The sequence below is a fragment of the Calliphora vicina genome, chromosome 2 (assembly GCF_958450345.1).
Source record: "Calliphora vicina chromosome 2, idCalVici1.1, whole genome shotgun sequence".
Classification (NCBI taxonomy): domain Eukaryota; kingdom Metazoa; phylum Arthropoda; class Insecta; order Diptera; family Calliphoridae; genus Calliphora; species Calliphora vicina.
The window spans coordinates 33,854,613-33,872,782 of NC_088781.1; positions in this window are offsets into that span (position 1 = coordinate 33,854,613).

The following is an 18,170-nucleotide window of genomic DNA, read 5'->3' on the forward strand; positions in this document are numbered from 1 at the left end:
TAACTCTAGGCTACGTATTGCAATACCGGTTAAAAAGTATTTATAATGAAGCGTTGGGAAGTTTTGCCTTACCCGCTTTATAGTCCACACCGTACCCGACTACTCTTTGTTTCAATAGATGCATAAATCTCTCTCCGGGATACACACACTTTGGAACAGAGTATTCGAAATTGGCTTCATTCGTACTTGGCCTCAAAAGATGAGCAGTTTTTTTTTTGGCTCGGAATCCATATGTTGCCAGAAAGATGGGAAAAGGTCATAGCTAATATAGTTCTCCAGATAATCAAGAATTGGTTCATAATAACTAAAGCCAAGTACTATGAAAAGCTTATTTATACAATCCTCTGAATTATAGAGGAAGTTTATAAAACGAAAACATGAACATGGTCGATTGCTTGACATGTTATTATAAACTAATATTAACAACATAACTTGTGTTATATATATATTATGTATGTCAGTAAAATTATGCGGACGAATGTTATATTTTTCCATAGTTTAACTTAAATTTGTAGTCACTAAATTAGACTTTGTTTGCAGTATAGTTTTCGAAAAAAATAGAACAACGTTACAACATCATACATATTACAATTTAGTTTTAAAAACAAGTTTTAATTATGCGTATAAAAAAAAGAACACTTGTTAAAAAAAAGATTATCCAATTTCCCTGCTATTTACATATATCTGTATGTAAATATATCTCATGCACTCTATAAACTATTTATGCGAGTTTGTGTATAAATAGCTAGATAATCGTGTAAATGAAGTCATAAATATTAGTTTGGAAATATGTATGTAGAACACAGGTTAACAAATAAAGAAAACACATTTTGATGCCGCGATACCATTAGTGGTTTAATATTAGATTTTCGTTGGTTACACCAATAATGTTTTTAAATTTTTTCCCAGTTGTAGCTTTGGATCTATCTTCATTTTTCAATACAGGTGGTCATAAGTAAATTCGTGTGCCCTTAATCTTAAATGTACATTTCTTTAAATAAATTGATTTTAACATTATGTCCTCATCTCGAAAGAGTTGTCACAATGACTGATGTGTGTTCTGATAAATTGTTGTGAATACATAGTCAAAAAGTTTAGAAAACCTTTAACATTTTGAATTATTTTAAGATGGAGATTTAGGCCTGAATAAGTCGTGGGTTCCAAACAATGCGAACATTTAAACGTATTAATTTGAAGTTTGTTGTAGCTATCTATGATTTGGACAGAAACGAATAACCACATCGATAACTGCTATTTTTGTGTTGTTAAAATGGGTACACTAAATTTACGCGTTTCAGCTGTTTAACCTTCACTTTACCAAAGGTTGTTTATGTACATCGTTTACCAATACCCATCCGGGTGACACTACACTTCTATAAATATATGTGACGAACGAAATTTTAAAAAATTGAAAAAACCTTATAAAAAGTTTAAAATGGTTCTATTAAATTCTATAGAACTCTAGAATTTGTTCAGTGAGTACAAATTTCATTTAAATCGAAACAAAATTTAAAAAAATATTAAACCAATAAAATCGATGTGGTCACCTGGGTGGGTATTGGTAAAGCGAAGGTTAAGGGCAGCTGTTTAAAGCCCTGTGAGAGAAAATATGACGGTTAGAACACAAAATAATATAAAGCCGTCGCTGGTTTAAAGAGAGTACGATGATTTTATACCCACTACACATCAAATTGGGATTCATGATGAAGTATGTGAGCTCATTAGTTAAAAATGGTCCATTTTTTGTCTTTCTTTAAAGAAGATTTCGAAGTATAAACTTAAAGTTGTTATTTTTGATATTCCACAAATAAGACATTTAATGAAAGACAACGATTTCATAAATTCATTGTATGATTTAGAAGCAGTGGTTTGGAAATATTTGGTTGCCGTTGTAAAGATAGATATCAAGATTGCTGGGATGAACATCTGATGGCATATTATTGTTGGAGTATCACACTGGAGTGTCCTAACGAACTTCAGAAAATCTAAAAAATTAACCGCAGAAAATCTAAAAGAGAACTTTCAACTATTTTACAAGTTTTTGAACAATATTATGGTTGCTGTATTTATTTACAGCAGTAACGATTCACATGATTGTAGCAATCATATATATATTTGCATTAAAATTTTAAATGGTATCTTAACGATATGATGGTTAGCGTCATAGAGAATTATACATAGAGACGAGACACTCCGATTTGTCAAACAAAAATTCAACATATCATATGTTTGATACAACAACAAAATACATTGACTAGCATGTATTTTGTTGTTGCAAGAGTTAGGTTTTTGACAACAGACTTAGGTTTTTGTCAATTACGTCTTGTCTCTTTGTTACCCTATGGTTAGCGTTTTACGATTTTAGTAAAACTTTCAGACTTTATTTAAAAGTAACTGAACTATAATATTTTTAATAGATTCTACTTAAAATTCATAACTGTAAGGAAATTGAGCTCATTACCCAAAATATGGCCAAAAAATTATTTTTTCTAGAAAATCTCAAAATTTACATCTCAGGTACGGAAAAACTGTAGCAGGTATTGTCATATTTTTTTAAATTTTTATTCCCGATTATATTCTTATTAAATTCCAATATGATGATAAAAAATATTCTGAAATTTGTTTAACAAAATTTTTAAATCTTAAAAAAAGAGTTTTGAAACTGCTTTAAAAAAAAAATTTTTTGTTCATCCCTGGGATTATGTTAACGGTATCCTACGAAGCCAAAGACTCATATGCAAGTAAATACGGATATATTTTTAATTAAAAATGTGCTTTTATTTTAATATTTCTTAAAATGTGTTCTACATTTCTTGTTCTAGTGCACAGTGGGAGAAAACCCAAATTTAGTGGAATTTTATTCATTTCATTTATATGGTAATATTGCAGACAAGGAGGTATGGTAATAAAGTAATGTAATTCTACTGCTACTTCAGTAGAATGAGCGGGAGAGGCTGCTAAACTACACTACCTCGGAAGAAATTCTATACTATTTTCAATTGTAAGAAATTATTTTAATATATCTTTCAAAAAATTTAAATTTTATAAGTAGTTTTAGTTATAGCAAGTAACTATTTAAATCTATAGATTTTGGACATTTACCCTATTGCCGGCATAGGTCGAAATATTCATATAAAATTAAACTTTTGTTAGTTTTATTAATAAGCTTTTTAAAAACGAATAACAATTATTAGTTATGAAATGATTTTATTTAATTATTATAAATAATTTAGTTATAATTAAACAATGAAATAAAGAGTAATTAAGCTAACTAACACTTGTTACAATTTTCTGCATTTTTATTATGAGATTTTTAAACTTTATTTTCAGTCGTCTTCAGAGTCTGATGAATCACTAGGAAGTAATGGATCCAACAAAAGTTGCCTAACATCTTTCGATAACGGTTCCACTTTTTTATAGCTTGCAAATGAAGTTCTGGAGAATGTGGATATAACACAGCGTTAAAACAAATATATTAATATTGACATAAAACGCTTTGCAAATGTTATATTTTTAATCGAAATAAAACACCATATTTAAAAGGACTCATAATTTTATGTCAAATTTGGTATATGGGCATTTGTTTTAAGCAACATGTAAGTAGTTAGAATTATATATGTATATATACAATCTTAAAAAAAATAAGGAAAAAATTTAGTATGAGAATTTACATCGTCCCAACGATAATAATTTCTTAAAAAAATTATATTAATTCACAGCTAAATTTTTCACTATATGTAGTCTATAATATAGCCTTGATACTGGTAAAAAAATTAGGACAGCATCTCACAGCATAGTAACTGGCAAACTTCCGAAAATTCAAAAAGTAAAAACAAAAAATTCTATAAGAATGTGGCCATTGGTTATCACAATTAGCGGAAAATATATTTTTATTTTTCAGATTTACCAAGCCTCATATTCCATCTACATAAAAACAAGTAAAAATACAACTTAAAGAAAACCTTGTACTATCCTGCTTAATAACAACTTTAAAAACAATTCTTCATAAAAAAATTTCTGAAAAAATTTTTACATTTAAATAGTTGTCAATACCAAACCACTGAAGTTATTAATAAATGTTAAATATTTTTAAGTACAGCAACAACTATAGATTGAAACTACTTAACAATAAATCAAATATGCGAAAGTTTTTTTTTTTTTTTTTTGTTTTGCGCCACTAAATTGTTGATTTCTCCCACAGTGTAGTGGCCTGAGACGGGTTATTGACCTGGTGAATTTTTAATAACTTTAATTTTTTTTAACCAATTTTTGTCTTTTATATCTCATTAGGACGATAATTACATACACATTTCCAATTAAATTTTCAAATTAAATTGAAAAAATATGTTTTTTATGGCAAAATTTTTACAAAAACTAAAAAAAATGCATTTTCACCCTGTAAATGCGTCTCGAAACTTCAGAGGGCACGTCTTAACCCCAACCGATTTATCTAACATTTTAGCAGGATTTCTTTACCAATGTTCACCAAACTGGCAAAAATTCATCTTCTGTTTATTAAGATGCACCCTAATATTATAATGTAAGAACAATGCAATGATTCATTACAAACATGATTACCATACACATATTTTTATTTACTACAATGATATATATGATTGCGGCAATCATGTTAATCTTAATTTGACTATATTATGGTTACCACTATCATATACATAATTACAACAACCATAATATTGTTCAAAAACTTGTAAAAATATTGAAATGGTTACAGTAATCATGTACAACTATATTTTTTCTCTGTGTGTAACCTCTAAATTTAATAAAATGTTGGAAAATCATTTATTTGTGTTTCTGTTTACCCCTGCAATTTCTCGAGAACTGCACGTAGCATTGAATTTGGATATCGAATATACTTACAATCGGTTTTAGTTTTGGCGGCACCAAAATCATTGTAGACCTGTGTAATACAAACATATATAAATATTCATATTCTCATTTAAACTTACATATACATAAAAAAAACATGTCAGTCGTATTAGTTGGCAGTATTTTATGTGTATGTGCGTGTCAATTTTGTACATGTAATCTGACTATACTGCTCTCCGGCCACTCTCTCCCACAATAAATAAATTTAGTTTATTATATTTTTATTTTAATAAATATTACAAGGTCTGTTACATAAATTACCGGCTAAAATAGACATTCTTAATTTTGGTCATAACACATCGGTAATACAGAGCATAAATATGGAAATGGAAAAAAGCGATCAAAATACACGCACATGTTGGTTTGTCTTAGCAAAAAAAAAAAACTAAAATGAACAATCGTGTTTTTGAATACTTGTAACTTAGTTTTGGTCGTTTGATTCTTTTGTTCCAATATTGGCCAAATTAAAATGAAATAATAAATAAATAGCAAAGTCATTAATAGCACGCAATTTGCAAACGACAAAAACACGATTAGTGTTCTCACAATATGTTTTTCTTATATGGGTCGGGGGTGGTGAGCACACTTAAATTAGGAATTATTTTCACGTAAATTTTGTTATGAAACATTTTGGTCTTTAATTTCTAAATATTTTGTGACAGACTGAGTGGGGTCTTAGTAAGTTTATTATGATGGTAACAATATATTTTACAAACATAATAATAAAGTTTTAGTATATCGATTTTTATAAGAAACATTGCACATTGTGAATATTTGGCTGGTCCTTTTAAACTTTTTTAGATTTTCGTTACTACCACATTCTAAATTGCTGAAAATTTCAGCAAAATTGGATAAATTTTATAGCAACGGTTCTCAAATGTGGGGCCCACGTTGCTCTAATAGGGTCCTTATAAACATTCCATGAAGAACTAAGGAAAACATTAAGATTAAACACAATATTTGGTTTATAATATCTCTTTCGTTACATTCATATTTTGACAGTTGATGAAATATTTGATATATTTCAATTATTATTTACGTTAATTGAAGTGAAGTGTAGTGTGAGTGGATTTGAAGTAGGCGAAATCGAAAACATTGGTTGATATATAAAAAAGATTTGCTTTATGTGAAAATAGCTTGTCTACGGATTTATTAGGCAAAACTAAGAATCGATCACGATTTGACTTTGAGAATAATATTAGCTGTGCATTATCTGAAATTTCTGCTACCTTTAAAGAACTTATAAAACGAAAACAAATTGAAATCAAGAAATCCAATTTTCAATTAGCTTTTTCTCAATATAACAGGACCTTCGCTTCGAATAGATGTTTGTCCAGCACTTCAAGGCAAGGGGGCTAAAACTAATGACGATTTATTGGTCTTTTTGTAATGTGATAAGACCAACATCTTACATATGCCATCTTATTTTGGTGGAATGAAGTTGAACAAGCGACTGTGGAATCACTACTTGTTAAGGCCTTTCAACTCATCCGTGTTTCTATTACTAAGTCCATGATGACCTGTTCCACTTAATTCATTTGCCTCAAAATCAATTCCCATTGTACCATATATTAAGGTCCTATTGAAATTTTCAGTATAACCCAAGTGAAAGCGAAAAAGTTCCCAATTCATGTTTTTAGTATTTTGAAGTTTCGTTTCGTACGTCAATGAACTTTCGATATCAAACATAATATATTGATGATCGGACATAGAGACATCATCAGAGATGTGCCAGTTTTTTATGGCATAGAATAGGTTATCTAAAACCTCCTGTATAATAGTATTCCTAAAGGTGGGTTAATCGCTCTTGTTTGCTATAAAAATTTTATTCTTGCAAATGAATTCTAGTAAAAACTCACCCTCTTTGTTGATGTACTTACTTTCCCAAACTGTATGATGAGCATTCGGCATCACAACAAATAATCCATTCAAGGTTTCTGTGTTGGCAATATTCAACCATCATTGCCTGGTAGGTAGGCAGAGGTAATGATCCGCTCGTGTATCCCTGCTGCAATGGAATATTTGCCCGTATGGCTACAAAATCTCCAAGTCGGAATTCTGAAATAGGTAAATATGTAAGAATATTCCTGAAAAGTCCTTTAATTACCTCTGATTTTACCATGATTCCTGGATAAACCAGATATCCAGGAGGTCTTTGGTGAACCAACGGCATAGTGAATCAGATGTTGCCTTGGTTCACCTGTAGGCAATTCAAGTGCGTCTTGACCTTACTTTTGTTAGCGGTTGGAAAGATTAGTGTTTCCATGACCGCGTCGCCATTTTCCTACTACGGTTAGTGCTTTCGTGGCCTATTACCATGGCTACTCTTCTTATTTTCAGAGCTTGGCTTCTTCGCTGCAGAATTCATATCTTTCCTAGAACTGGTGGGATCAAAAAAAAGGACCTTTTATAAGGCACTTACTATCCTCCGCTGTCTGTCCTGGTCTGTTAATCACTTTTGCCTACATGGGTGGGTCATGTCTTTCGAAAGTCTGATGGTATTACCCCAAGCCTTACAATTTGAGCCACATCTCTGTACGAAGGTAGATGAGTTTTAAACGTGTCTAAGCTTTTTGTAGGATTTATACCATCTGCAGTTGTACTAACAACTCTTTTAGAGGAATTCGGTACCTCTCTTCCTGGGGATTTTAAGGTCATGCAGCTCGCTTAGAACTTCTTTCATCGGCTTTAGGCACATTATTCTTGCCTCCTCGATACTCATGCCTTGCCCGATATATAGTTTTGTACGTTTTTGTACATCCGGTATTGGATGCAGTAACGTATATTCTTCATCTGCATCTTCACCCCAGTTGATTCGGGACATGAGTTTCCATTGGTGTGGCCCCAATACCAAGGTATCATCCATTTCTTCTATAAGAGAGTTATGATCATGAGATGGTTATATCAGACAGCCTGGTGGCACTTGGGCCTTACCTTCCTTTGAGGTGAGGTCTGAAGTCGCCATGATCTGCGTTACATCTTTGAATTAACTCGGTGGGAATAAACATTGTGCTGGGTATCTGGTCATCGTATCCCGGAGCACTTTCATTGGACTTGAACCTTTCTTTAGCATCCCGAGGAGATAGTGTATAGAAGGAGTTCGATCTTGGGTTAAATCAGAATTTTCCCGTCATCAAGGTAACTTTTTAGAACTCAGTCATTGGGGTAACTTTTCGGGACTTGAGCAAAGGTAGACCTCAAAACTTAGTTGTGTTTGAAAGGATCGCTTTGAGTATACTTACTAGATTAATTAGCGAACATTGTAGTCTTACATACTATATATCTACTATTTACTATAGGCAATGTTGGGACAAAGCATTGCAGATTTTCCAGGCTGCATGAAGGACCTCCGAGCACGTGCCCAATGTTGGCGATCAGTAGATCGAAATGATGTGGAAGTGCCTTAATGTTGTTTTTGGCCTTTGGATATGTTTTTGGTTTTCATCCTACGGAATAATAAGCTCTTATGACAAGCTTATTATTCCGTAGGATGGCCAAAATATCCTGTTTTTTTAGTTTGATTTTTTTGTTTTAAATTTATTTTGTTTAAATATACACGTTATTCGATTTTGGAAAATTTTCAGAATTAGGTATTTAAATAACCACTCTCGTGGTTACTGATCAGTGATCGATTTTTTCCAAATCAAAACTTAAATCACTTATAACATTATAAGTAAGTTTTTAGTCAAAAAGAAACTCGTTACAATTTTCATATCTCTATTATATGTGAGGAAATTAAGTCTCATGCTTAGTAACATTGTTGTTTCCCCTTAAAAATGCTACTCACAATTCAATTTGCAATCGATGTACAGTGTGCCAATTTCAAAACTATGATATTTCCCAGCAACATAATTAATACAACTACCCAACATATTGTACAGCAATTTTTGGTTTCAAAAATATTTATCGTAATTTTCTGCCATTTGCTTTTGTGGCCAAACTAATAAATTTGTTGGTCATATCCTGTCTCAAAATGTCTATAAAAAGTTTTGACAAAACAATGATTTCCTTTTTGCATATTTTTGTTATTTTTTTTTGTTAGCATTTTTCCTCAAGAAATTTAAATAAATTTCTTTCTTTTGTAATGTAGTTTTAACAATGACACTAATTGCTGGAAAAAAGCTCGTCTTTCCTATATGACATTAATTTACTGCAAGTTTATGACATGTCTTTTATATGTAGTAGCAGGGAATATCACATGTCCTTTTTTTCTATTTTCTGTATTACACATTTTGGCTAACAAGCAAAAATGCAGAAAATAAAGAAAAACATAAATTGAAAACAATTTTTTTTGCATGTTTATGGAAAACCTTTTGAAAGCAACAATAAATAGAAAAGAGTTTGGCAAAAAAAAAATAAAAGAACAAAAGTGAATTGCTAAGAAATCAAAATAACATACCTTTCAACAATAATAAATGTCCGAAATGCATTTCCGGTACAGAGTTGAGCTTATTGCCAGCAAAACTAACTAACACAAGCACGAATATATGGAACGAGATTTTTACTGTATACAACTCGAACAATTGAGTATGCATAGGGTTTGTCATTATTCACGTGCAATCATCGTACATACAAACCTGTGTGTAAGTGCCTTTGTGTTTGTGTGTAAGTACTTATTGGCCATGCACATACGCACACTTTTGCACTTGTATTGTACACTTGAAAAATGATTACACAACAGTACAAAATAACAAATTCTACTGCTTAAAGTAATAGCAGAACAATATATACCCTAACTTTTTTTATATTTGTAAAAAGTTTCCAAAGATACACTGTTGAATAGTTAGTTAAATAGTATGTATTTATCGAAGGATCCTTACTGAGTAGAATGTATTATAACTAGTTGATCGATCGCCATCTACAACATTGTGCAAATTTTTTGACATGTCCCGGAATGATTAATTTTCCCGAACGCTACTATACTCCGAAATGCCAAGATATTGATACTTGAAATCAATCGTCAAAGAATTTTCAAAGGCTGAAACAAGGAAATCCAGTTCCAGGTTTCCCAAATTTATTTCAACCGACGCATTAGGTCGCATTTACGCAGTCCAACCAGGAAACGATGAGTGTTTCTTTTTGCGCTTACTATTATTTAACTTTCGTGGCCCAATATCATTCCAAGGTTTGCGGACTATAAATGGTAAATGATATGACACGTATTGAAATGCGATTGTTAGAGAATGAGGTTCATTGGGAATAAACACTTGCACATGGTTTTCGATAATTATCCCAACATGCTCCCCATCCAAACCGACTGCTTTTTTTTGAGCAAATGTAATGATGATTAATTGAGGACATGTCCTTGATGATGTCCAACAAGGTATTGTTAGGAGTTGTGATGCGAAAATCAATATCATTGTGAAGCTTTGAGGGAATGATTGTGAAGCTTTGAGTTCGAACAAGCGTTCCACTGTTGAATCGAAAACAAAAAAAGCCTTACACACTCCTAAGAAATTTGTGAAAGATGGAACTGGAGAATTTTTTTTTTGAAATCTCCCAGTGGAACTTGAAAAACTTTTTTGGTGGAGTTTATTTTGGCAACAATAAGCTCGCAGATTGATATTGCAATAACTCATCAGGAATTGCAGCAACTTTGTTGGAAGGCGGTCGATTTGCAAACGAATGGCGCATAAAAAGTCTTTGGAGGCATTAGATAAAATTGCAAAATTTATGAAACAATCAAAGCCGGTTTGGTAGTGCTATGATCGTGTTGTATTGTGATTTTCGGAAAACATTTCCACGGTCACGGTCAACGCCTGCAGATGAACTTAATGCATGTTTGAAGTCGTCTGTTTCATGGAAACACTTCAAGAAACTGAAATTGACCTGCAGGGAATGCCAATAGTGAATTTGTAGTTATTTACTAGTGACGTTGTCAGAAGCACTACTACCATATGTACCCCAGCCAATGTAATCTTCTATTGACATTTGACATTAGTTTGTCATTGAAAATCCACCAGTAGACTATATCACTACTGACTATGTAGTTACTTTTATACCTATTGACTGCACAGCATAATAAAATAAAATCAAACTATTGAAGCGTTCATAGGCAATGTCATCAGAAATACACTAGAACTGAAAGAAAAGTTGTAGACATTTTAACTAGTGCAATTGTCAATAGAGAAAGAGTGTTTACATAGGCTGGATACAGGGTGACTATGAACATGCGGGTTGAGCTGCAGAATGGTCAAATCTAGAGAAGTATATCCTGGTTGACATTTCGACCGGCTGCATTCAATCGCTTTCTGCCGGTTTACCGAATCAAAATCCAAACTCAGCCGAAAAGTGTTTCCAAACTTTGCACAAAATTACAAAAATCATGATTGGTTGAGGCTGCGAAAAATATTGATGTCGACGAATTTAATTTTATGATTCAAATTCAAACTTCTGTCGAATTGGTGACGTACAAACCGGTGGATTCCGTTACTTCACAAGACGATGTCGTCAACTATTCACCCGAGTTTTTAAACATGCTGGAGTTACCCGGATTACTGTCTCACAATCTCTAAAAAATCGGATTGGTAATCATAATGTTACGAAACATAATCCACCCACGTCTTTGTAAAATTTTCATTCAAAAATAGTTTAGTTTTCTCTTGTTAACTATTTTTGCACAAACTATTTCATACAGCTCACAAATTCACAAGTCGAACACAAACATTTTTTTTTGTAATTTGGACAGGACAAAGCAGTGATGATGTTTGGCGAATTTTCCCTTTTTGTATGGATTTTTTTTTAAAATTTCGAACGTAGGGGAAAAAAAAAATTTCTTACTTTTGTAGGAATTTTTTGCAATGGCAATTTAAAACTATATATTTTCCAATTATTAAGTAAAAAACATAAAATTTATTTAGCGTATCATTAGAAATTCGTAAATCTGGTATAATATGAAGTAAGTAATAATGTGGCATCTTTAATATCATCACCGCTTTCAAACTATATACCTAGTGATTCTCCTTTTTACGGTATTTGACATTTCTCTAAATAACTAGCTGCGCTGATAATTTTTGACAACCACTAGAGTGCATTTTTTTACATAAGTACCCCATATTCACAGGTCTCTTCGATTTTAATAAGTTTTTTAAGAAATAAATAACATTATAAATTAAAACATAACAAATTTTAGAAAAACTTTCCACTTCATCTTGTGATAATGATGAAAAAAATAAAAAAAATACAACTCAAGTTGGTTGAGAGACGAGAAACTAATGGGATGGCTGGAGCCGGTCAAAGATGACGTCTTTAATACCCAAATGCACCAAAAAATCTTTCAAAAACAAAAACCCGAACAATGGATTATTTCTTTGACAAACCAGTACTGGAAAAAACAATGATGTGGCCAATTTCAAAATCCGCTTAAACCTTTTATTTGTTGAACACAACTTAGTTGTTCAAGATTGAAAAAATAGTGTAGGGAAAATAAAAAGTGGGTGTAGGGAAAAAAGTTATTTTTTTCATAAGCGTAGGGATTTCTTAAAAACTCTCCTGGCATCACTGGGACAAAGTCTGTCGGGTCAGCTAGTCTTGTCCAATTTCATTACGATAATAATCATTATAAGACAATTTTAAATGTTCAAGTAACTTTCTGAGGCTCATCTTGTATGGGCATCTTGTACAGTAAATTTCAGAGTACTTAGAACTAATTTGTGCAAAATTTTCTCAGGATTGCCTCAAAACCAACATATTTATGACTACTCAAAAAGTAAACGAGAGCGATATTTGTAGACCGATATTGCACATTTTCAATAACAAACAAGCCTCATCAAAAAAAAAGAGTGTTTGTGGAAAATTTTTACCAGCTACCTCGTTTCGTTTGTATTCCTGCTAATCCAGTGTAGGGCATAACAAAAACAAAAAAAGAATCAGAGAATACTTATACATTCACACATGTATACGTATGTAAGAACTAGCTAAGTGCCTCCTTTTGTGTAAATATGTTACAACTTCCGTTAGTTGCTAGTAAATAAAGAAAAGGAAATAGTAGAAAATGTAAGAAAATTGTAAACAACAACAACATGATGAAAATGAAAAATAACAAGAAAAAGGTTCATACTACTACGACGACTATCAACTATGTATTTTTTTTTCGTTTTATTTTTCAAAAACCAATTTTTTTCTTCTGGGAAAATTACAATTTCTTCTTACCCACTCAACTCAAAATCACAAAAACATGCAAGCACGTAAATTACTCGTACACTTACATACAACGAACAACAAGAGCAACAACAAGATGTTGTTTGTGATGATGATTGTATGAAAATGACAAAAACAACAAACAACAGCAATAGAAACAAAACTTACAAGAAAGCAATTGTTGTTGTCAAAGCATAAGTGGAAAATAAGCCAAACAAAATGTGCATTACATTTGATTATGCAATTGTGTTATTCTTATTATTTTCCTTTCTTCTGCAGTCGGAAAAGTCATAAAATGGCAAAAGGAAAAAAAAACACAACAAAATTAAGCGCCATAAAATTTTCAGCCATTTAAATCAACAAAATTGTTTCATAAACATAAGGCTATGATTATGCGAGTAATAATTGTTTTAAGGAAATGTCTTAAACATATGGATTTTTTTCATAAAATTGAAATTGAGTTTATATATAGCCTGAAATTTAGAGCGCAGAATATCATAATGGAATTCCAATTAGGTGCTAAGATCTGCCATCCTATTCTATAATTTCAGATCAGAAAGCTGTTTCGCCTAGGGCACATTAGGTAAATTAGCAGTCTAAGCATAAATATTTTTTTTACACATGAAATAAGTAGGTAAAATTCGGATAAGTAATCCAACAAATTAGGTTATTTCTCTTCTAATAATTAATATGACAAGTTTAGGTGTCCTCATTAGTGTGTCCCAATAAAAATTAATGAATTTGGTAGGAATCGGTCCATTATTTCTACTAGCCCCCATACGATTGCCCTATCTAAATATAGATGAGCTCTCATAAATATCTTAGTTATAAAGATATCTAAACCAAATTGAGCACAAATAAGTCTTATATAAGCTAAACTCGAGCCTTCCAAATTTTGTGACGATCCATGGAGGAGCCAAGCATACTAATTTTGCGGATTAATTGAAAAAACAAATTTCAAGTATCGTGAAAACTGAAAGTGCCAGCTTAAAGAGCACAAAATTCTACATCAGCAGGCAAAAAATTAATGTGAAATATTAAAAGGTATTTTTATAGTCACGTGTTGAAATTAAATATTGTGAGAAAAAAACCTAAAACATTGATAAAAAAAAAAATAAAAAATTGCGCAAATAAATACTATTTATTTAAAAAAATTAACAAATCTAATTATGCAACCATCAAGTTTAGGTATTTATTGATATGTTTTTGTTAAATTTAAATTTGAATTATTTGTGGAAGTGGCTTTGACATTAGTTTTTATATTGGAAGTGCAAAAAAATGGATTTTGTCAGTTCAAATGGACATAAAGTTATTAGCTGGGCTCAGCTGGGCAGAGAATTTAATATAATTTAAAAGCCTGGGCAGTTAGGCGTTGTTTCAGAAAAAATTGGGTTGCGCATCGCTGCGCCTCATAAGTTATATGTAAATTAGTAAAAGCTTCACCCTTTAAGTCTACAATCAAAAAGCACTTTGCGATTCTGATAAACGTTTTATTGCTATCGTTGTTGTTATTGTCATTGTTTTTTTTTGTTTTATAAGAGATGTGCAGGTGTTGTGATTAATAATACGAGTCACGTGTGAGTCAGGCTTGGACGTGGCTATATTCTTGTATTATAATGAGATAAACATTAATAAACTTTTACCAATTACTTTTCTTTATTTCAGTTTAGTTTTCCATCCATTGATTTTCTAATCGTGAATGAATAGCACGCGGAATTTTAACAATTTAACTCTCATGCACTCACGCTTGTCTCATTTCAAATATTGTGTTGTATAAATTTCAAAGCAGTACATTTAAACTTTGCAAGTCTTTTAGTGGCAGGAGTTGGGAAATATCTCTATTATTCAACCTCCCATTACTAGTTAATATAATGACATCATCTTAAAACAATATGGTAGATTTTTTATCAATAACATGCATAAATTTAGTGTGTCTCACTGATGTAGTTCTATAGATATAGGAGTATTAATAATTCATTCGTATGGGGGGAACCCGATTCCACCCTCGTATACCCTTCCGATTTTGGCGGAACGTGTAGATTGTTTCTAGAGTTACCAGTAGCAAATTTAGTGTGCATAACTATTGTAGTTCTATAGATATAGCACAGTTAATAATTATTTTATAGGGTGGGTAACTGACTTCCCCCTCCTATATCCCAAAAATTTTGTTACAATATGCGGATTGATCTAAGGGCTACCCACGTAAAATTTTGCGAGCGTCGCTATTATTGTTGTTGAGATATTAATAAATCCGTAAAAAGGGGCATTTGACCCCACTGTGCGATCGATCCATAATTATCTTAAAAATATTCGTATTCAAACAAAATTCAGTACAAATATGTTGTATATATACAAAAGTCACGTCACCAAATTGTATAACGATTGGTCCATAATTAATCATTGCTCCCATACAAAGCACACTTCCGAAAATCATTTTAACGAGTACAAATCTCTTAAAAATGTTGGTACATTTTAAAAGTAAAATGTTAAAAGAAAATTGTTGTCCCTCAATAAGTAAGAATTAATTGGTCTTTCAAACTGCATTGTTAATTTTTTTCATTTTCATAAAAATTTTAAAAGTTATAAAGCCTTATTTACAAAATTTATGGAAGAATTACGAAAAATTGTAATGTAGGGCACCTTAATGAGTCAACTCGTTGCAAAAACTAAAAAATTTTGCACACAGAAATAAAGCATGGACATCTTTCTTTTAAACTGTGTACTCAAAAGTAATGAAAATCGTGGGTCTTGACAAAATTATGAAGGAAACGCAAAAAAAGGCCGACAAACCCGATTTTTGGCAAAAACTTCTTCCGAAAAATCTGAAAAAATTACAAAAATACTTTACCTTATAACCTTTCAAATTAAGCTTGAGCCCCAAAAATTTTTAACACCGCGATCTTTGATATTTTTTACATTGAAATATATACTCCTTTTGTACGTAAACAATTTTATTCACACTATTAAAAAGGAGTCAAAAATTGTGCTGGTCTTTGAGTAGTTTCAAAGTTATGGGCAATTATGTGTATATAATTTTAGAATTTTTTTTACAAATTTTTGACTTGCGTTTTTTAAGACAGATATAGGGTAGAAAGGGACAATACGGCACTTTTTTTTAGCGATCTCAAATTAAAACCACAATACTTAGATATGTTGGCTTTAGTTTTATTCATTACATTCTTGACGATCTCCTCTTAATATACTTATTTTTTTAATATTTCTAGACTGAGATATTGTTTAAGGAGTGAGATCGAAAAATTCTTAACACACGTTTTTCATTACATTTTTTAACCCAAGTATTATTTGAATTTTTTTTTGATCAAGTTACCTTTGAAAAACATGTCAGTTATTATGTGTAATGTCAATTATATTAATTTTTTTGTTAATCTGATTAAAATGAGTGACCAGAAAAAAGTGCGTACTGAAATTATTAAATATTTTCAACAAAACCCAACTTGGTCTTACAAAAAGTTGGCCAAGCATACAAAGGTCTGCCGTCAAACTGTTTCCAATGTTATTAAACAGTACCGGGAGAACTTGTCAGTTGATAGAAAACCTGGTTCAGGTAGAAGGAATGGTCCACATGATGTTTCTAAAGCCAAAAAAATAGAACGCATTTTCAAAAGAGCTCCCAACACATCCGGTAGGAAAGCAGCCCGGTTAGCTCAGTGCTCGGACTATTTGGTACGAAAAGTTAAAGCTAATGCAGGTTTAAAAACATACAAGGCTCAAAAAGTTCCTGACAGGAACGCTACTAAAAATTTAGAGGCCAAAAACAGAGCACGGAAATTGAAGTCAAGTTTTATAAAAAAATATTCTTGCTGCATAATGGATGACGAAACGTATGTTCTGGCAGATTTTTCGCAACTTCCAGGTCAAAAATTTTATGTTGCTGATGCTCGAGGGAATGTTGAAGAAAAGTTTAGGACCCAAAAGCAGACAAAATTTCCCAGAAAGTTCTTGGTATGGCAAGCAATATGCAGTTGCGGCAAAAGAAGCCACTCATTTGTTACAACGGGCTCTATAAATACCGAAATTTACATCAAGGAATGTTTACAAAAAAGGCTGCTTCCATTCATAAGACTTCATAATGTGTCCACTTATTTTTGGCCTGACTTGGCATCCTGTCACTATGGCAAACAAGCCCTTGAGTGGTACAAGAACAATAATGTGGTATTTGTACCAAGAGATGCAAATCCTCCAAACTGCCCGGAGCTAAGGCCAGTGGAGAGATATTGGGCTCTTGTTAAAAGAGAATTGAAGAGTACAAAAAAGGTGTCCAAAAGTGTGGTAGATTTTAAACGGAGATGGACTACATGTTCGAGCAAAGTGACAGAAAGCACTATAAAAACGTTAATGGAAGGGTTTCCGAAAAAGGTTCAAAATTTCATCACTAGTGATTAAAACTATAAAAATAATTTTTTTTGTAAATTGTAATAATAATTTCAATCAAATAAAAAAAAAATTAAAGCTGTAAGTTTAGTGGTTTCTTTTTTATAAACATATATGTATGTTAAGAATTTTTCGATCTCACTCCTTATTTCACATAAATTAACGAATAAAATTTAAAGAAATTGTGACTGATTTTTTTCTATATTTTATCAAAATGTGCCCCATGGAGAGTTTTGAGGTTGAATATAAATTTTTTCGTACTTAAAATTAAATGATCGAAAAAACTATTGTCACTATTATGGACCAACCAATATTTTTTTTTGTATCAGAAAAACTACAAAATTTAGCACAAAAAATCCACACACTGAAATATTTTCACAGCTTTTTGAAAAACAATTAATCATTTATGCCTCACGTAGTATGTTAAATTAAACTTTCTAATTTTCAGGGATGGTAAATAATCGATAAACGACAACATAACTTGATAATGTAACAACATCGATTACTCGAGTTTAAAGTTCAAATTCCATTTTTACAAAACCCAACTTTAAATTTTTGCAACTTTCGACTGGAATTGTTCTTTGAATTATTAGAAAGTTTAAACATAAATGAAAATAAGATACTACGCGTAATTACACAATTGGTTTATACGCTCTTATAATTCTATTTTAGTCAACCAATAAGAGATCCGATGCTTTGCAGAAAACTTTTGAGAGATGTTATAATTATTGTAAATAAAAAGTGTCCTTTCA